The sequence below is a fragment of the Trachypithecus francoisi genome, unplaced genomic scaffold (assembly GCF_009764315.1).
Source record: "Trachypithecus francoisi isolate TF-2019V2 unplaced genomic scaffold, Tfra_2.0 Lachesis_group18, whole genome shotgun sequence".
Taxonomy (NCBI): domain Eukaryota; kingdom Metazoa; phylum Chordata; class Mammalia; order Primates; family Cercopithecidae; genus Trachypithecus; species Trachypithecus francoisi.
In genome coordinates this window covers 2,487,050-2,507,395 of record NW_022681463.1, presented here as the reverse complement: position 1 = coordinate 2,507,395, position 20,346 = coordinate 2,487,050, and the positions used below count along the sequence as shown (strand labels likewise).

Genomic DNA, 20,346 nt, shown 5'->3' with positions numbered 1-20,346 from the left:
CAGCGTCGTAAGGAAGCCCCTCCACCCTGCTTGCCTGGGGTTTCTCTGCAAGCTCTGTGCAGAAGGGAGCAGGGTCTGCCTGATGCCACCACTGTGGGCCCAGGGTTCGTGGTGTCCTAATGGAAGCTTTGAAATCACTTTATATTAGTCCTGGCTCTTAAGAAAATCTATGCAATGCCAATTAGGCACTACTACTTCTTTTTTTTTTTTTTCCTATAAAACATTTGAGGAAGATGGTGCAGGGTGGGCCCTGAAGGGAGTGGTGTCCTGCCTGGAGCTGCTGTTTAAGCTCACTCTTGGTGCTCTATATACATATCTACTATTGCAGTGTCATACAGAATGTTCCATCGCCTTTTTGATTTTAAAAAGTGCTTATCACATAGGGGAGTTTTGGGGCAGTGCAACTATTCTGTATGATCCATGACATTATGCACTTCTCAAGACCGAAAAAAAACCTGCATAACAGGAAGCGTGAACCCTCAAGTAAATGATATGCTGTAGTTAATAATGATGTATCAAATCATAATGTATGGGCCACCAATGCAAGAAGTTATAATACCTGTGGGAGGAAGCGGGGTGGAGGGAGAGTATATGAGGACTCCCTGTGCTTTCTGCTCAATTTTTCTGTAAAACCTAAAACTGCTCTAAAATATAAAGTCTATTAATGTTTTTTAAAGTGCTTATTATAGAAAAGATATTATATATTAAAGAAATTATTTTGAGTCACTATCTTTGGGATCTTTTTTCATGAGATTTGTTTAAAGTAGTGACTGCTTTGCAGTGATGGCACCATTCTTCTGGGATGCCTTTTTGACCTTGAGCAGCAGTTCCTGCCCTACTGAGCAGGAAGACGCAGTGAGTGGGAGACAGGCCTGGATGCTCACATGGCCTTATGCACTGGTCTGTGAAATGGGATGGCATCTTGTATCATGGCAGTTCTGTCTAGTGGGAGAATGATAAAGTGTGCCTGGCACAGTGTGTACCTTCGGTAAGTGAGGTTGTCAAAAGCAATAATTGGGTTGGCACTGACATTCATCATAGATGTACAGAAGTAACATGTAGATGGTGAATTGATGAGGAGGGGTCCATGGAGAGATGGGTTTGTGCTGTGTACTTTATTCTTCTAATTTTCTTGTTCTCTTTGGGACTGTCCCTGTGGCTTCCATATGGCTTCAGACAGGTGAGGAGCTGCTGCATGTTCAGACCGGAAACCTGAGCTCATCAGCACACGAGCCCGGGCTCTTCTGGGGTATCATGTTTTGAGATTTCTCCTTGAAATTTTAAACTCTCTTCCATTTGTATTTGTTGAAATTCTAGAGCTTTTGATAACTCATGCTAAAATGTTTAAATCACTTTTTGCTTTATCATCTTTTTATTTGAAAAGTCAAAATTTATGTAGGAAGCATCATTTTGCCACCCTGCCAAAGTATTCTAACTAAAACTATCCAAGATCCTTCAAGAAATACATATGACTAAAGATAATGCTTCTCCCTTTCTGATAAAAAAAGAAACTATAGTAATTTTAATCCCTAAATAAATAAAACACGTGTGGTTGTGACCCACATGAGATCATCACTGGCTGGTTACCTGTGAGTTAACATATTGCTGGCCGGGCGCGGTGGCTCAAGCCTGTAATCCCAGCACTTTGGGAGGCCGAGACGGGCAGATCACGAGGTCAGGAGATCGAGACCATCCTGGCTAACACAGTGAAACCCCGTCTCTACTAAAAAATACAAAAAACTAGCCGGGCGAGGTGGCGGGCGCCTGTAGTCCCAGCTACTCGGGAGGCTGAGGCAGGAGAATGGCATAAAACCCGGGAGGCGGAGCTTGCAGTGAGCCGAGATCTGGCCACTGCACTCCAGCCTGGGCGATAGAGCGAGACTCCGCCTCAAAAAAAAAAAACAAAAAAAACAAAAAAAACATATTGCTTTGTTTAATTTTTGAAACCTATATTGAAGTACATGCCTTACTACAGAAAATTAAACAGTGTACAAACAGGCTGGAAGTGGGAACTACAAAGACAAATCGGGGTTGTATTCCAGAGGGCTCAGAGGTACTTAGAGTTCTGTGTCTGCTGATCCAGCCCCTTGAGACTTTGCTGTGACGAAAATGGGTGTCACAGATGAGGTTTCCTCAAGGTCATTGTTTTCCTCTTAGGTGGTGAAGCTGACACCTAACACTCCTTGTTGTCTTAGGACTTCGCTTTGAATGAATCCAGGTAGAGAACCTGAATAAAGGGTGTATTAGGACTCATAGTCAGAAGAGGCACTGCGAGGACGCATATCCTGTGGCTTTACTTTAGAAACTAACCCGCAAAAGACTTCATCCCAGGAAGGTGGAACAGGCGTACTTTTTCTTGCTCTTTTCAAGAGTAAAACAAAGAACCCTGGACTCAATGTAGGAAGCACACACAGGACAACTCTGAGAGTGGGAGGAGGCGGCAGAACAGTCACAGGCCTCAGGACCCAGGGAGCAGTGGCAGGATGGTGAGTTCCCAGGGCTTCTTTTGGTCTTCTGCATTCTAGATGCGGGGCTTGTCTACTGTGGTGCGTTTGTGCTGCTATAACAAAACATCACAGACTGGGTCATTTATTAAAATTTATTTCCTCATGGTTCTCAAGGCTGAGAAGTCCAAGATCAAGGAGCCAGCATCACAGGGTGGAAGGCGAGAGGGCCAGTGAAGACTCTGTTCAGGAGGAGCCCTTGGCCTAACCACCTACCAAAGACCCCGCCTGTTCACAGCATTGGCTATTAGGTTTCAACATGTGATTTTTGAGGGGACACTTCAAGCCATAGCATTCCACCCCCAGCTCCCCAAAATATGTGTTTTCACATGCAAAATACATTTATTCCATCCCAATACCCCAAAATCTTAGCTTATTCCAAAGCCAATTAAAAAATGTAAATTCCCGATTCTCCTCTAAATAAGGTATGAGTGAGACTCAAGGCACAATTCATCTGAGGCATGTTCCTCTCCAGCCGTGGGCCTGTGAAATTGCACAAGTTCTGGGCTTCCACAGTACAATGGTGGGACAGGCATAGGACAGACATTTCCCTTCCAAAAGGAAAAATAGGCAAGAAAGAGTAACAGGCCCCAAGTAAGTCCAAAACTCAACAAGGCCAACAACATTAAATCTTGAGGCTGCCGAATTATCTTTGACTCCATGCCCCACCTTCTGGACACCCTGGGTTGGGGTTGGGCACCCCAGGTCTCAGGCAGCCCTGCCCCCATGGGTTGCTGGCTCAGTTCACCTCAGCAGTTCTCCTAGGCTAGGGCTACACACTGGTGGCTCGGTAGGTCTGGAGTCTCAGGGGTGGCCCTACCTCCACAGCTGCACTAGGCATTGCCCTGGTGGAGACTCTCTGTGATAGCTCTGTCCCTGCAACAAGACTCTGCCGGGGCACCCACGCTATCCACAGCATACTTTGAAATCTAGGTGGAGGAGAAAGCCATGCCCCCACAGCTCTTGCACTCTTTGTGCCTGCAAAATTAGCACCACGTGGACTCTGCCAAGGATCACCGCTTGCGTCCTCTGGACACCTGAGCTATAGCTGTGTGACCAAGGAATGCTGTGCCAGAATGTGGAGAATAGAGACCTCAGATGGGGGCAGTGAGGTTGCATGGGTGTCCTGGGAACTAAACTGTTCTGTGCTGTGTTGGGCATGGTAGCCCTGAAGATCTCCAAAATGCCCTTGGATTCATTATTTCATAATCTTTATGAGTAACACCAGGCTTCCTTCTATCCATGCTAATCTCCTTATGAAACTAGGCCACACCGTTGGTTTTCTTCCCTAAATACTCTTTGTTGTTCTTTACATGTCCAAGCTGAGAATTTTCAAATCTTTATATTCTGCTTCCCTTTTAATTATAAATTTTGTCCTTAAATAATTTTCTGTTCTCAAATTTTACCATAAGCAGTTAAGGAAAACTATTCTGAATACTTTTCTGCTTAGAGGTTTCTTCTGCCAAATCATTACTCTTAAGCTCTGTCTTCCACGAAATCCTAGAACGTGGGCACAATTCAGTAAAGTTTTTTGCCACTTTGTAACAAAGAAAATGAAAATACAGCATATCAAAATTTATGGAACACAGCTAAAGCAGTACTGAGAGGGGAATTTTTAGCACTAAAATGCATGCATTAGAAAATAGGAAAAGTCTCAAATCAATCTCAGCTTCTACCTCAGGAGCCTCTTTTCTATCTCTATCTAGAAAATGAAGAGCAAAATAAACCCAAAGAAAAAGCAGAAGGAAGGAAATAACTGAAATCAAGGAAATAAAACACAGAAAAGTGGCTGGGCATGGTGGCTCATGTCTGTAATCTCAGCACTTTGGGAGGCCAAGGTGGGTGGATCACCTGAGGTCAGGAGTTCAAGACCAGCCTGACCAATATGGTGAAACCCCGTCTCTACTAAAAATACAAAAATTAGCCAGGCATGGTGGCATGCACCTGTAGTCCCAGCTACTCATGAGGCACAGGAGAATTGCCTGAACCTGGGAAGTGGAGGTTGCAGTGAGCCAAGATTGTGCTACTGCACTCCAGCCTGGGTGACAGAGCGAGACTCCCCAGAGGTATCACTGCAGACTCTGCAGACATCAAAAGGATAATAAGGGGAAAAACTACAAACAACTGTATACACATTAATTTGACAACTTAGACAAGTTGGACTACTTTCTGAAAAAGCACAAACTACCACAACTCACCCAACAGGAAGTAGATCATTGAATAGCCCTATAGCTATTAAATACATTAAATTAGTAATTTCAAAAAAGAAATCTTCAGGCCCAGATGGTTTTTGTAAAGAATTCTACCAAACATTTAAAAAACTAACACCAATTCTACACAATCTTTTCCAAAAAATAGAGGAGGAAGCAATACTTCTCAGTCATCTCATGAAGCCAGTATTACATTGACACCAAAACCAGACAAAAACAAGAAAGAAAGCTACTGACACAAAAGCCCATAACAAAATATTGGTAAATATATTTAAGCAATAGGTAAAAAGATTTATCCACCATGACCAAGTTTGGGTTTATACTAAGGATGCAAAGCTGGATCAATATTTGAAAATTAATCAGTGTAATCTACCATATTAATAAACTAATGGAGAAAAATAATATAATCATATCAACCAGTGCAGAAAAAGTATTTGACAAAATTTAACACACATTCATGATAAAAAAAAAAAAAAAAGAAACTCTAGGACAGATAGGAGTAAAGGGGGACCATCTAACTTATTAATGGCTACCTACAAAAAGTACCCACAACTAACATGACACTAAATGGTGAAAACTGTATACTTTCTCCATAATATCAGGTACAAGGTAAGGTTGTCTGCCTTCGTCGCTCTTATTCAACATTGTACTGGAAGTTCTAGCTAGTGTAATGAATCAAGAAAAGGAAATAAAAAGCATATGGATTGGAACGAAATAATTAAAACAGTCTCTAGTTACAGATGGCATGATCATCTGATTATAAAATCCCAAGGATTCTACAAACAAACAAACAAACAAACAACTCCTAAAGCTAGCAAGTTCAAAAAGGTTGCAAGATACAAGATAAACATAGAAAAATCAATTGTCTTTCTTTATATAGCATAAATACCAAAATTATGGACACCAAAATAAAAAATACGATACCACTTAAAATTACCAAAAAAAAAAAAAAAACCACACAAGTGTAAATTCAGTCAAACATGTACAAGACTTTTGTGCTGGAAACTGCATGATGCTGATGAGAGAAATCAAGGGAGATCTAAATGCATGGAGAGGCATACCACATTCAAGGATTGGAAGACAAAATATACTAAAGATGTCAGTTTTCCTCAAACAGATGAACAGAATTCTTATCAAAATCCCAACATAATTTTTTTTTGCAGATATAGTCAAGATTATCCTAAAATTTGTATGGAAAGTCAGAGGAGCTAGAATACCTAAATCAATCTTGGAAAAGGAGAATAAGGTGAGAGGAATCATTCTACCCAATCCCAGGACTTATTATTGCCACAGTAATCAGGGTAGTGTGGTCCTGGGCAGACTGAAAGATAATAGAACAGAACAGAGAACCCAGAAACAGACCCACACAAATATGCCCAACTGATTTTTGACAAAGATGCAAAATCAGTTCAGTGGAAGAAAGATAGTCTTTTCAACAAATAGTGCTGGAGTGATTGGATGTCCACAGGGAGACAAAAGAAGCATGAGCTAAGTTTTACATCTTATATTAGAATCACAGGTTCTAACAATGAATTACAAATTTAAACATGAAATATAAAACTATAAAAGTTTTAGGAAAAAAATATAGTAGACAATACTTAGGACCTAAAGCTGAACAAAGAGGTCTTAGATTTGATGCCAAAAGCATCATCCATAAAAGGAAAAATTGATAGATGAGACCTTACCAACATTGAAAACTTATGCTCTGTGAAAGAACCAATGAAGTGGATGAAAAGACGAGCTATAAACTGACAGAAATATGTGCAAACCACATAGCTGATAAAGAATGAAGAAATCTGAAAGCTCACCAGTAGAAAAACAAATAATACACTTAGAAAATGGGCAACAGACATAGAGACATTCCACCAAAGATGCCACAGTGATGGCAGAAGAGCCCACGGAAAGGTGTCAGTCAATAGCAGCCAGTGGAGAAGTGCAAGGCCTGGGTACCACTGCACACCCTCAGGAGAGCTAAGATAAAAGACAGTGCCCCACTGTCTTTTGAATGCTGGCAAGGATGTGGCTAAACTAGGTGACTCATAAGTTGCTGGTGGGAATGTAAAATAGTATAGCCACTTTGGAAACAATTTAGCAGTTTCTTTTAAAACACAAGACGCAACTCTCATATGACCCAGCGATTACACTCCTGGGAATTCATCCCAGAGAAATCAAAATTTATGTTCACATAAATACAGGCATATGAATGTTTATATTGTTTATTTGTCATAGTCAAAAACTGGAAAGAACCCAAATGTCTTTCGGTGGGTGAAATGTTAAATTGTACGTCCGCACCATGAACTATTGATACCTGTGACAACCTGAATGAACTCTCCAGAGAATTATGCTGCGTGAAAAAGGCCAAAAGATTACTGTATGATTCCGTTTACATAACATTCTTGAAATGGCAAAAGTGTAGCTGTGGAGAATGGTTCAGTGGTTGCAGGCGGTCGACAAGGGGTGGTCTGGGAGGAATGAGGGTGTGTCCAGGAGGGGTCACAAGAGGGTCCTATGGGTGGAGGCAGTCCAGGTCTGGCTGCATCCATGTCAGTATGCTGGCTGCAGTCATGTGCTATATAGTTTGACAGGATGCTACCCCTGGAGGAAAATGGTACACAAGGTCTCCGTTTACTGTTTCTCACAACTGCATGTGAACCTACAGTTATCTAAACAAGAAAAATCAGTTCACACCTATTCACTCTCTGTCGACAAACCCACATATATGCACTGCATGACGAGGGCTTTACTAATATGTAGAATCATGTGAAGTGGGAAGAGGGAAAAGGGCTTTCCTTTTAGGGAACTATGACCTTGACTGACTTAAAATCAATATTTGCTTCGGATTTGCAGGTCCAGATCTAAAAGTTTAAATTAGATGTCAGGGTAGGTTAATTCAATTTCAGTGACCTTGGTGTTGAGCCTTTGAAACACTGCCTCCCAGTTAAGGCTTGAATAAATAACAGTTCTAAGGTTGAATCAGGTGTGTTCAAATACGCAGAACCGGGCAGAGGGAGGTGGAAGGCAGCAGGCTACACTGTGCTTTGGGCTCCCTCCTGCTCTCTGTGAGCCTGGACTGAAGCCTCCTCTGGTTCAGGTTCAGAGAACTTACAGCCCCACCTCTCCCTCCAGCCAGGTGGGTGTGGGTGGCCCAGGGATGCCTCAAGTGGGAGGTTTGTTTTCTGGGGATCCCAATGTGATTGTGAACTTGCTGCCTCACGATTTCCTGCCAACCACCTCCTTCTAAAGGAGAGGCAAGGAGGAATCTCCGTTTTCTTCAAATGCTTGGGTCTCCCACAGACCAGTCACTGGATCCTCTTGGCAAAATGAGGACCCCAAGTGTTTAGAATCTGAATAACTTTGCCTTCCTTCTCTTTACCTTTTCAATAGTCTGTGGATTGTTTGGATATTGGTGGATATCTGGTGGGGAGAATCTGAAAGTTGAAAATAAGTGATCAAATGAAGGGTAAATGCATTACTATTAGCAAATTTCTAAACAAGGCAATGAATGCCAGCTAACTAGAAACTGGCATGTCCCCAGCATTTGCTGTTTGGGACTGAAGTCATGTGGAGCAGGAACGCATCATGGCTTGCGTCAGCACTCAGGCGCCACTGTGCTGAAGCTCCCAAAACCTGGCGTTTTATGGTCCCAGGGTGTCCATTGTTCCAGCTTCCTCTCCACCAAAATGTCACAGCCACTGGCCAAAGACACGGGGCACCCCATGTGATCAGCCACAAAGCAGGGGACACTAAATGCCCATTTTGGGAATGGAGTATTTATACGGGGGGCGGCTGGTTCTCAGAAGGTCTAAATGGGGTGGGCCCGAGGACTGCTGCTTCTGGGGGATCCTCTGTCCTGCGGACTGGACTTGGGTCCCACTCCTCCTGGAGAGAGTGAAATGGCCTCTGTTTACTTCAAGAGTTAAATAAACACAGGCTTCCCTTGCTTGGAGCCCTGTTTTGGAATCAGTATTTACTTGGTGTGTCTTTGGTGAACTGGAAGGTACATTTCCAGGTCTGCTTTTCTGTAGGAATGTGGGGAAGCGCTGGCCATCTGACAACTGTGTCAGCCTTGGCGTCCTCCTCCTCCAGCCCCTGTGGACAAAGGGTGGGTGGGGTTGCCTGGCCCCCTTCTCACTGAAGGAGCTCCCAGAGGAACGTGGCCCAGACAACAGCACAGCTGCGAGGACGGGCTCCTCGGTGAGAGGTGGTCACTGGTGCTGAATTGACATGGTGTCCACTCCCCTCTCAAAAACCCGCTAACAGGTGTGCATGGAGCCACAGATCTGCCAAGGGTTGTGGGAGCTCGAAGACCGCAGTGCCTGCTGTGTTCCACGTAATTTACTTCTGCGGAGGCAGGAACAAAGGTCAGGCAGAAAGCAGGGGTGGGAAAGATCCCGCCTGCAGACTTCACCTGTGGCCAGTGGTTCTAGGGGCCTGGGCAGGAGACCAGTTCAGTCTGTGTTGTGTCTGGCCGCTGGCTGACCTGGGTTCCCAGCCACCTTAGGCCAGGCCTGCCTTGGTCCTGCGTCAGAGCCCTCCCTGCCCAGGGGAAGCACAGACCTGGGGCTGAGCCTGACCCCAGCCAGACCCCAGCCTGACAGGAGTGTTCAGCCACCTGGGAGGGGCTAGGTCAGAGGGCAAAGGCTGGGAGGATGAGGAGGCTGCTAGGGCCCCACCTGTGAGCACTCGCTGCCTCACTTCTCCTCCCCCTGCACGTTTCCAGGTCGCATATGAGTGTCTAGGTTGGGTAAAGGGTCTCTACGTGGCCGACTTCCCTGCAAGAACTATCTGCTGGGAGAACGCTGTGGCATGCTGGGCTTGGCTTGTGCACCGCTACCCTCAGAATGTCATTTTGTTTGTTGATCTTGTGCCCGATGTTGCGAAGTGAGGTGAGGCCGTTGTGGAATGTGCACTCATCCTGGGGCTTGCTACGCATTTGTCTTGTCACATAAGGAGAGGGGAGGTGGCCTGGAGCCTGGGGCCTGCTCTGTCTCCCTGGAACTCCTGTTTCCGGGCCTCACACAAAACCCCATGAGAAAAGAAAGTGTGCCCAGCTTTGCCCACCAAGCACTGTCCTGGGCTTTCTCACCTGAGCCTTCTCACCTGCCCATACGCCTCCTCCCTGCTCCAGGACACCTCCTGGGGCTGGAAAGTGGCCGAGGCCACCACCCCTTCCTGAAACCCCGAGGAGGAGCATCCCTGGCTCCTGCCGGCTGCGTCCTGACGTGCTGTTGAGGCTGCTTCTCATCGCGAGGTGGAGGCCCCGCGGTGATTCTCACTCCTTCCTCATTTAACTTCACTATCCCTCAGACTTCGTGGAGTCCACAGGGTGAGACCAGAGGAGGGTTTGCCTAGAATGACTGCTTTGCTTGGAGCGAGCCTCCCTCTGTGCCATGGCCCTCAGTGGGCTCTTCCCACCGGGCTCTGACTGGCTCCTGAGGGGGCCTGGGTGGGTTCAGGGTGTTTTCAGCCCCAGTGGCTGTCACCTGCCCCGTGGTGGAGAACAGCTGCTCCAGAACCCCTGGGGTGCTTTTTGTGTTCTTTATGGAGCTTGGCACGTTGCTGTGTAAATAGCAGGTTCTCCTAGTTGCTGCTTTGTTGTGAAAAGAGAAAAGCAATCCTGAATATTTAGAGCTGTATGTGCTACACCTTCCTGCTGTCATCTGTGGAGCAAGTCCAGCATCGGGGGGGCCTGCGGGAGCCATGGGAACTCATGCTGTTTAGGGTGAGCTGGTCATGATGGCTGTGGCTGCAGGTTCCCGCTATGGTGGAATCCAACAGCCACAGTTTAATGTAGATGGTTTGCCATTGGTGACATGGATGCTTGCATGCATCAGACCTCCGGAGCTCTGCTGAGTGATGGGCAACATGGCCGGGACCCTGGTCCCAGGAATAGCCTCTCAGGGGACTCAGGGACCCGAGGGAAAGCTGTCGGAGGCAGCAGGAGAGGAGTGAGGGGCTTTGTGAGATGGGGACCCCATCCCATTGCTCAGTGCTGGGTCACCAGCATGAAGTGTCTCACACAGAGGAGGCCTCACATGTCCCAAGCCTGCATCAGAGCAGGATGAGTGGAACCCAACCCTCCGTCCTGGGTCTCTTAGGCAGTAGCCAGAGGCTCCCAGCAGCCCCTCAGGAAGCTACCAGCAAACGGAGACGTGGGAGCTGCACCTGACGTCTCTGCCAGCAGCCCCTCAGGAAGCTACCGGCAAACGGAGACGTGGGAGCTGCACCTGACGTCTCTGATTGGGTGTGGCTATTTCCATGGCCCATTTTTGCATTCAGGTTCTGATTCTCTGAACAATGTGGCATTGGCTGATATTTATTTAATGCTCACCACATGCCAGGTTACTGTTCAAATCAATTATATGAATTTAATCCTCAAAATAACCCACAAGGTGGGGACTTTGTGATCCTGTTTTACAGATGGGGCTACTGAGGCAGAGAGATTGAGTAACTCCCTCAGAGTCACCCCCTGATAACTAGGATTGGAACCCAGGCAGGTGACTCTGGGACCCAAACTCTGAACCCCTTTGCCTTAAGGCAGACTGCGCTGGAGGCTGTTTACATTCCCCAAAAGAGCCCCTGTGCTCAGCATTTTGCGAGCTTTGAGTGTGGAAGCTAGGATCAAGGGCTTGTCTGCTGTCAGAGAGTGGCCACCTACACACATCCTGGATGTGGGTGCCTTTAAAATATAGATACCCAGGAAATCCCCAGAAACGTTGGAGAATAAACGTCAGCTCAGGTTGCCAGCATTTAGACACTGCATTTAGTCCCAGAGGACAGATGCCACACCCAGGGGCCAGAGGCAATCTTCCCTCTGGCTTTTCATGTGGTTTCCTTTCAGTATTTGAAATGTAGAAATCAAGCCTGGATGTCAGAGTATTGATTTAGTTTTCTTTTTTCCCAGGAGGCATGATTAACAAAGAGCCAAAATGGCAAACTGCGTGGAGGCCGTGCCGTGGGCTGTGCCTCGAGAGCCGTGCTTGTGGGGCTGGCCTGGGAGGGCATCTCTGGTCCACAGAGGCCGGTCTGTGCTGCAAAGCCTGGGTGCAGGCACAGGGATGACGGGAGGGTCCTGGAGTCAAGGGAGCAGCTAAATATCAATGCAGCAGCTTCCTTTTGCCAGAAATCCAGGTTGAAAAAAAAAAAAAAGTTACACCTTTTAAAAAATATCGTACTTAAAACCTGCATTTGTTCTATACCCCGATCATCTTTTTAGAGCCAAAACATCAAGAAATACGGCCTGAAAAAGGCTCATGAAAATTCCATTCCGAGAATTAAGTAGTAATGACACTCTGAAACCTCACTGTTTAAAGAGATCCACTGATAGTGTAACAGGACCCCTGATACAGTTATAAAATTCATTGTTAAAATCGGGTAATGTTTGCAAGCATCTGGCCCACAGATATGAAGAGCCAGAGTCTTCAGAGGACACTGGAGGACGGTGCACAGCTCCCTGCCAGCGGCTGCAGCTCTCATGCTGCTGGGACAGTGGCCGGATGCAGACCTGCACGGTGCAGCATCTGCTGCTGCTGCGGTGAGGGTGGCCACAGAGGTGACTCCCTGCCAGGCGCATCCAGGCCCAGCCTCGCGGTTGTCCACTTTGAGGCCAGGTCTCCTGGGAATGCAGGCCTGTTGTGTCTACAATCTCACACTCCTTAAACTCCCCTGATCAGGACACACGACAAGGTTTTCCTATCAAACTTTACATGCATTTCCTAGGACATCTCCGGATTTCATCAGCTCCGAGTAGACCAAGCCTTTGTCCTTACAGCTGGGAAGGCATTCGATACCCAGATCTGGTCACATTCTGCCGTGGGTGCCTGTGTTAGAAGCACATGTGTGTTCCTGCCCACCTCATGGCTGCGAGGAGTGGTGGCTACTGCGTGTCGTTCTTGTGATGGCTTTGTGATTTTGTGTGCAAAGCCTTGTTTACAGGCTGCCCCCGAGAGCAAAGGATAATGGTGCATTATCTATTAATGTGACCCTGGAGAGCTCTAATTGAACTGCACGAATGGAAGAATCCTCCCCCACCAGCCCCCGCTGCTCACAGACAGTCCGCTCAGCTCAGCAGGGGCTGCGCTTACAAATGCCATCGCAGCACAGGCGGTCAATGCTCAGCATTTTCCGGGGCCCCGGTTTCCTTTTAGAGGACGCAGTATTTTCAGAAATGGAGTTCACATGTGTACTCATCAGTCAGCAGCAGTCAGCTGTGATGGCTCCGAACTGTAGAGGCTTTGGACTTTTTGGCCCACTTTCTACATAGAACGGTGGAGATTTAGGATCTTACCGCCCTGGTTTAACCTTGTTTTGCAGATGAGGGCCCGAGGTCCTGGAGCTTCCACTCTGGACTCCATGCCACGCTTCCTCGCCAGATAGACGTGGCCAGTCATGCTGTTTCAAGGTCTTATTCCAGTCAGGTTTTTGTTTTATTGATTTCTTTGTTCATGAAGTAGAATGTGGTTTATGTATTACATATATTTCTGTGTGTTTTTATTACAATATCTCATTTTCATGGGCTTTTATAACTTAAGTTACCGCTAACCTGTGACCCTTGTAGTCTCTTCTTCCACCACGTGTATCCTAATGTGGGAATTCTGCTTTGGTGGATGACTTTTGTGCAGTTAATTAATATACATTTCATTTAGAATAATGCTTTGAGCAACTCAAAGAAAGTGAATATAATTTTATCACTTAGTTTTTATTTTATACTCAAAGAGCTCTATTTGGCTTATTCAGATTTTTGCCATCAATGTTGTATATACACAAAGGGAAGCTAAGCAAAGTAACTTGGTTAGATCTTCCTAAAATTTCTTCACATTCAGCATCGAACTCTTCTGACTCCCTTTAACTGGGACATTCCCCAGCCATCACCATCAGTCTTCCTCAGATGCCAGTTTGTAGATGTATTTCTCTTTCCTTGATGCCTCATGTGGCAGCAAATAAAGACTTTAAGCTCTTCCTGGGCTCTCGAGACCAGGCCTGCCGCATTCTCAGAGACGCAGAACCTTAGGAGATGCGTGGACGTGCATGGTTCGTCTGTGTGCGCCGTATCATGGGCTGGCTTACGCAATTGTGCGGCTGGCGTGTCTGACTTCAGTAGTACAGACACAGGCTGGAGACCCAGGTGGGATTTCCATGTGACAGTCTGCAGGCAGGTGTCCGCTTCTCCAGGGGACCCTGTCCTGTTCTCTTAAGGCCATGCAGGGATTGAATGAGGCCCAGCCCACTGTGGAGGGGCACATGCTCCCCTCGGAGCCAGCTGACTGCAGGTATTAATCAGCCACACCCACACGACCCCCGCACAGCCCCCGGCGAGGGTCGGACTGGGTGGCTGGGCTGACGGCCTCAGCAGACTGACCCCTGACCCACCCGAGACAAGGTTCCATCCTGACTCACCTTCCTCATTTCTGTGAAATGCATCATTCCTTCCTGGCCACCTGCCCGGCGCACGCCCAGGCTGACCGCAGGGACCATTTGCTGTCTCCTAGGGTTTCTTACTTCCTGTGCCTTCATTACCCCTGGGGCCTCTCCTCACAGGGCTCCTCAGGCCTGGAACGCCCTCAGCCCCGCTCACATGTGGGATATGTGTGCCAGGCACCTCCTGGTGGGATTCCAGGTTCTGCCCTGGGGCTAAGAGCACCTGGAGGCTTAAGGTGACTTTGAGACCCTCTCGCGCAGGGTCTGGATGGATCGTGGGAGAGCCATGAATATAGCAGCTGCTGTGAAAGCAAAGCCAGGGTGGGAGGACGGCTGCACCTCCACCCACAGAGCACCCGGGTCCCGCAGGAAAAGCAGAGGCCTCCTGTGGCTGCTATGCCTCTTCCAGAAACTTCCTTACGCACAGAATGAGCGTCACATCCCAAATGACTGTGGTACTGTGGATAAATGTTAACCTGGAGGTTTTTATCTGAAAAGTTCTAGTTTAATTTTTAAAGTCTTGTTTTTACCAATTCTGCTTGTTCAAGACATACCTTATGCTTTTTTCCTCTAGTTTTTCTTTTAGAAAGAATTTAATGAATTGTGCTGGGATCACCCTCATAACGTTCTCCCTCACCACCCCGTCCTCCGAGTCTCTCCACTCCGGCCCCAGCAGTTGGCGTGTCAGTTATATTTATATTATACATCCTGCCATCTGGAGCTCTCATCGAGAATTTCTCGGACATGGTGTGACTTCAGTGGGTCCTTTGTTTCAGAACAAGTGTGTTCTCCTTACTCTCTGGCACGGCCTCGGTATTTAGGGGTTTCCTCTCTCTGGGAAGCTGTTCCTTCTCGAGAACATAGTGTGCTTTGTTCCTCCAGTGAGGGAGGTGGGTCATCCTGGGGGGAAAACTGCCGGCAGCTCACAGAACAATAGGACAGAGGATCCTGTCCACGGCTGTCTAGGTCTGAGCTGTTCAAAGGTATTCTCCGTGTTTCCATGGGTTTCAACTCTAGGTTAGATTTTCTCCCTATTAGAGGGAACAGCTCATCCCCCAGCATCGACAGAGGGGAGTATCTGTTGGCAAGCGGGATGTCGAAACCCAAAAGCAAATTATTGGTAGCAGCCCACGTGCAGCACACGCCCACGGCAACCAGGCTGCATGGTGGCCTGGCGTGGTGTGTCCTCAGCAGCAACGCATAGGTGCTGGAAACCGAATTTAGAATATTTGGAGTGCACACAGGCTCACGAGGCTTTCTGAATGCTCGTGCATGTCTCCATCGTGGGAGATGCGCAGTAGACACACTGAAGCCTGTTCTGTCTGTGATGGCAGCAGCCCCTCCTGCGGGTGTGGAGAAGGCCCTCTGTCCTCACGCATCGGGCTGGGGCCGAGGTGTCTGCGTCACCGAGGTCCCTCAGTAACTTCAGGGCAGAGGCCTTCTGTCCCGGACGCCTGCCCTCAGGGGCTGCGTCTTAGTCTGTTTTCTGCTGCTGTAACAGAGTATCACGGATTGGGTAGTTTACACACAATGGAAATTTATTTGGCTCATGGTCCTAGAGGCTTGGAAGCCCAAGATTGAGGAGCTGCATCTGGTGAGGGCCCCTGAGCTGTGTCTTCCCGAGCGACAGCATCACCTGGCGAGACAGCAGAGAAGGCAAGAGAGTGGAGAGCCCGAGCGGGGGCCCAGCTTGCTCTCAAAACTAAAACAGCACTTGTCCAGTCACGAGGGCAGGGTCCTCAGACCTGGTCACCTCTTCTTAGGCCCCACGTCCCAACACGGCGGCATTGGGGGTGAGGTTTCCCACACATGACCTTTGGGGGACACATTAAACCCCAGCAGACTGCCTTGTCGCCTGCTCATTCTGGTTGTTTCATTGAAACGTGGGTGTGATGGATGCTGGAGTTTCTCTCCGAGGCGGCGGCATAGGCCATCGTTCTGGGGAAGGGAGGCTTTGGGGTTTCAGTGTCCAGGACTGTGTCAGTTTCCTATTGCAATTGACAGATCACCGCGAACAGTGGCTAACCACACACATTCATGGTCTATAGCTCTGGAGGCCAGAAGTTCTAACACCAAGGTGTGAGCAGGGCTAGTCCCTGCTGGAGGCTCCAAGGAGAATCCTTTCCTTGCCCTCTCCAGCCCCAGGTGCTGCCCGCATTCCTGGGCTCATGGCCGCACCACTCAGACCCCTGCATCCATCCTCACATCTCCTCCCTGCCTGAGCCTCCCGCTGCCCTGCTGGAAGGATCCTGGGATGACCCTGGATCTCCTGGATAGTCCAGGATGACTTTCCCAGGTCTGCCATTCCCTTCCTGCTGCTGTGGGCTTGGTGTGGGGTCCAAGGCCCAGGCCAGCGCCCACCCCTCCTGAGGCCCTTCCTGCCACGGCCTGGCCGGGACCTGCGGCCCTCCTTCCCATATCCGTGGTCACACATACAGCTGGGCTGTTAAGGGCATCCCCACTGTTACTTCCTGGGAGCTGTGGTCACCCTCAGTGAGCCCCTCTGTCCTTCTAGTTCAGGTCTTTCCAAAAGGTGCTTCCTGTGACACTGAGTCCTCGCCCCAGCCCAGGAGAGGCCACTGATGGATGGCCTGCTGGGGTCCAGAATCAGAGGGGCCTCCTGCCTTGCGGTGACCATGAGAGGCCGCTCATTCACCCTCACCCTCGCCCTCCCGCTGTGCTCCTCACTCACCTACCTCCTCCAGTTTCTGCCCTGTGCCAGCTTCTCCGTTGCACAGCAAGGGGACATGCACACACATATGCACACACAAACACGCTCACACAGGCTCACACCCAGGCATGCACACACACATGCACAGACATGCACACACACACTTTCATGCAGACATGCTCACACCTGTGCATGCACAGATGCACACACACGCACGCACAAACATGCTCACACACGTACGCATGCACAGTCACGCTCACACATGCACACACACTTGCATGTAGACATGCTCACATGTGTAGGCACGGATGCTCACACACATGCATGCACACACACAGGCACATGCACATACACACATGTACACACGGATATGTTCACACACATGCACACACATATACAAACACACATGTGGACTTACCGTCTAGTGAGGCTGTGCTGTCTCCTCGGAGGCCTGCATGTGCGGGTGGGTTGCGGTCCCCGTGTGGTGTTGGCCAGGCCTGCTGTACTGTGAGGAGCTGGCCATGGGGGTGGGCCTCACCTCTAGCTGACCCAGTTGGTGGCCACATCCCTGGTGCCCAGGCCTGGTCCCTGGCCAGTGCAGCCTTCACACCTGACAGCATGGACAGACCCTTCTTGGCCAGACTGCAGCAATCAGGCACTCCCTCTCCTTCAGCTCGGGGCTACTGGGCAAAGCACAGCCCTAACTCTGGAGCAAAACCCCTGAAGGCCCCAGCTGCTAAGCTGTTCTCCCAAGACCTCCCCCCAGACTCTGGGAGGGAAGGCCCCAAACCCTCCTGAGAGAGGGTATGAGGAAGGAGCCCGCGCTGTGCACAGGCTCTGCCTCTTTCTCCAGGGTACAGGTGGGAGGGGAACCCCCCAGGGAGCTGATGCCTTCAACGCACAGTAATTTGCTGAACCCAGAATCTAGGCATCTTTGCCTTCATTTTTGGCTCTTCCAAGAAGAATCCCATTAGTACCCACTTCTCACCAAGCATCTGGCCTGTCCCGAGGCAGGGTGTGCTTCCCCTCTCTGAGCAGCTAAAAGATGTTTGAAGGGGTGGGGCCTGCGAGTGAGAATCTGTCTGGCCCTGGAGCTCTGGGAGGTGGACGAAGGCGTTCTGGAATATTTCAGGCTGGTGCCAGATCTGTCATGGCAGCCTTCTCTCATGCCTGACTCAGCTTTGCCCTGGGCACGGACATCCCCTCTGAAAGGGTCCATAGCTCCCACCTACTTCTGCCACTCTCAGCAGGGAATGCTGCTGTCTTTTCACGTCCTCCTGCCAACCTGGGGCCCAGGCACGTCTCGTGGAATCTAAAGTTGCTTTTGAAGGAACTCTTTCTCTATGCAGCAGATTCCTGCTCCTCATCCAACAGGGTCTGAGTGTGCTCCTCTGGCCAGGATTCTGGGGCCTGGCATCAGAGCGGGGCAAGGGTCACTGAGCCTCCACAGCTCCTCAGAGCTCTCTGCTCAGGACTCCACAGCAGGGCATGGCTAGGAGGGAATGACTTGTGTGGGGACGGGATAGGCACCAGGTGGAACCTCAGGTCGGTCAGCAAGGACCCTCGCCACTCACCTCCCTGCACCCGTGTCTACGGCCAGTTATGCATGTGGCTGCTCCGTAGCCTGTCCTGCTATTGTGGGTAGAATTGCGTCCCTGAAACGATGTGTTGAGTTCTGACCCCCAGTGCCTGTGTGGCCTTGTGGAGGTGGGGCCGCTGCCTCTGCAGATGCATAAGCTCAGATGGAGTCGCCCTGGAGTAGGAACCATAATCCAGCCACTGGCGTCCATGGAAGATGGGGAGAGATACGAGGAGACAGGCTCGCAGCTGGATCGGGCCACAGTCAAGGGTGCTGGCTCCCCAGAAGCTGGCAGGGGCAGGGCGGCTCCTCCACTGGCTCCGGTGTGCACAGCCACACCAACCACCCGCTTGCTCCAGGCCCCAGGGATTCCACCCCAGGGACGCAGGGGACTCACAGAGGCTTGGCCTGCAGCCCCCACTGGAAGGGTTGTGGATGGGGATCTGACACATTTGATGTAACTGAGAGAGGTTGGGTTAACCAGGCTGTCTGGGAGGAGACGGTGTCCACTTGCAGTGCACCTCAGCGCAGGGTTGCGGGGGGCGGAGGGTCCCAGCTGGGGCAGTGCATAGCCCATCTCGGATGGCCCCTGCCCACGGCGGCGACTCTTGAGATTCCCTTGAGGCGGCCCCGGCGCCCCAGGTTCTACAGTTGCCCACACTGATGTCAAGCTTTGAGCTGTGGTTCTTGCCTCAGGAGCAGCTCTCCCCACCATGCAGGCAAATGGTCTCTAGCTAAAGTGAGTTTGCCTTTTATTTTTTAACCAAACAAACCCATCCAAGCAGTACCCAGGCTGCCCCCAGGATGGCGTGAGCCCATCATGATGCTCCCTGTGACAGGGACCCCCTGCCAAGGAACAAGGTGCAGAATCCCACAGCGCCCTGTGTCTGCTCGCGTGGATGCATGTTACCATAACATGCACATATAAAACTCATGTACGGATTTCGGAAACTTTAAAATAGCCATACCCTTTGGCCTGTACCTCTACTTGTAGGACATTAACCCAGAGAAACAATCAGATGGGAGAAAAGGATTTGCCTGTGTGTTTCTTTGCCAGTGTTTATGACAGCCAAGAATCACTAGAAAACCTGATTAAAATTTGAAACACACATCCCAGGAAATATTCACCCAGCTACTTAAAATCATGCGGACGAGTAGCATCATGAGAAAACGTTTGAGTGAAAAATTTGTTACAAAGAATATACATTGATGTTACAGTTTTGTATAAAAAGGCATCAGAAGGATAAAAAGACCTCTAGGTGATGCTGTTAAAGTGTATTTTGTTTTTATTTTCTGTGTTTTCCAAAGTGAATGCAATGATTTTGTAGTCAGACAAAAATACATATTAAGTTACTTGTTTTATGCATCAAAACGTCATGGTCATTTGTGTGTGAGAACTTTAGATGATGGAGTCCAGGTCAGCAATCCTGCCAGATTTTATCCCCAAAAGACCATCTCCTCACTAACTGTCCTTATCAACTGATTCTGCATTTATAGTTTATGTTAATGTGAATTCCAGACTTCCTTGCCCTGCAAAGGTACAAAAAAGTCAGAAGTCCAGCAGCTCCTCCTCTTCCTTCCTCTCCTGCCCCTCCCCTCCCTGTCCCCCACTTCAGAAGTGCAGTCCTCAGTCGTCTGTGTATGGACCAGGACCTGCTCACTGCTGGGACACAGGGACCTGTTCACATGTCACACTGGCCCCCGAGGGAGAGGTGCAGCAGGTGCCCTCCCGTCACCACATGGAGGCCATCACATACCCAGGTGCCACGTCACCTCTGCTGCAGCGTGAGCTCTGGGCGGGCAGGAGCCACCAGCCTTGCTCAGTGCTGCACCTCAGAGCCAGCCCTGGTTGTCCGGAATTGAGGGTTCGTTTCTAGATTTCTGGGGCCACGGCTTCAGTGCGTCCCTGACATGCTGGGTGCTATCCCGCCGGGCTCTCCCAGTCAGGATAAGCTTGTGAATTTC

At 49.1% G+C, this 20,346-nt stretch overlaps 1 protein-coding gene and 1 long non-coding RNA gene across 4 annotated transcripts in view; one reads left to right on the top strand and one right to left on the bottom strand.

Moving 5' to 3' along the window:
- MCF2L (MCF.2 cell line derived transforming sequence like) overlaps positions 1 to 20,346 on the top strand; it is a 195,612-nt gene that overhangs the window by 42,255 nt on the left and 133,011 nt on the right. The gene's annotated exons all lie outside the window — the stretch shown is intronic.
- LOC117063487 lies at positions 13,017 to 18,878 on the bottom strand. Its single transcript, XR_004428949.1, has 3 exons — positions 18,035 to 18,878; positions 17,221 to 17,412; positions 13,017 to 15,623 (listed from the first exon to the last, which is right to left on the bottom strand). It is a non-coding gene; the product is annotated as an uncharacterized LOC117063487 (long non-coding RNA).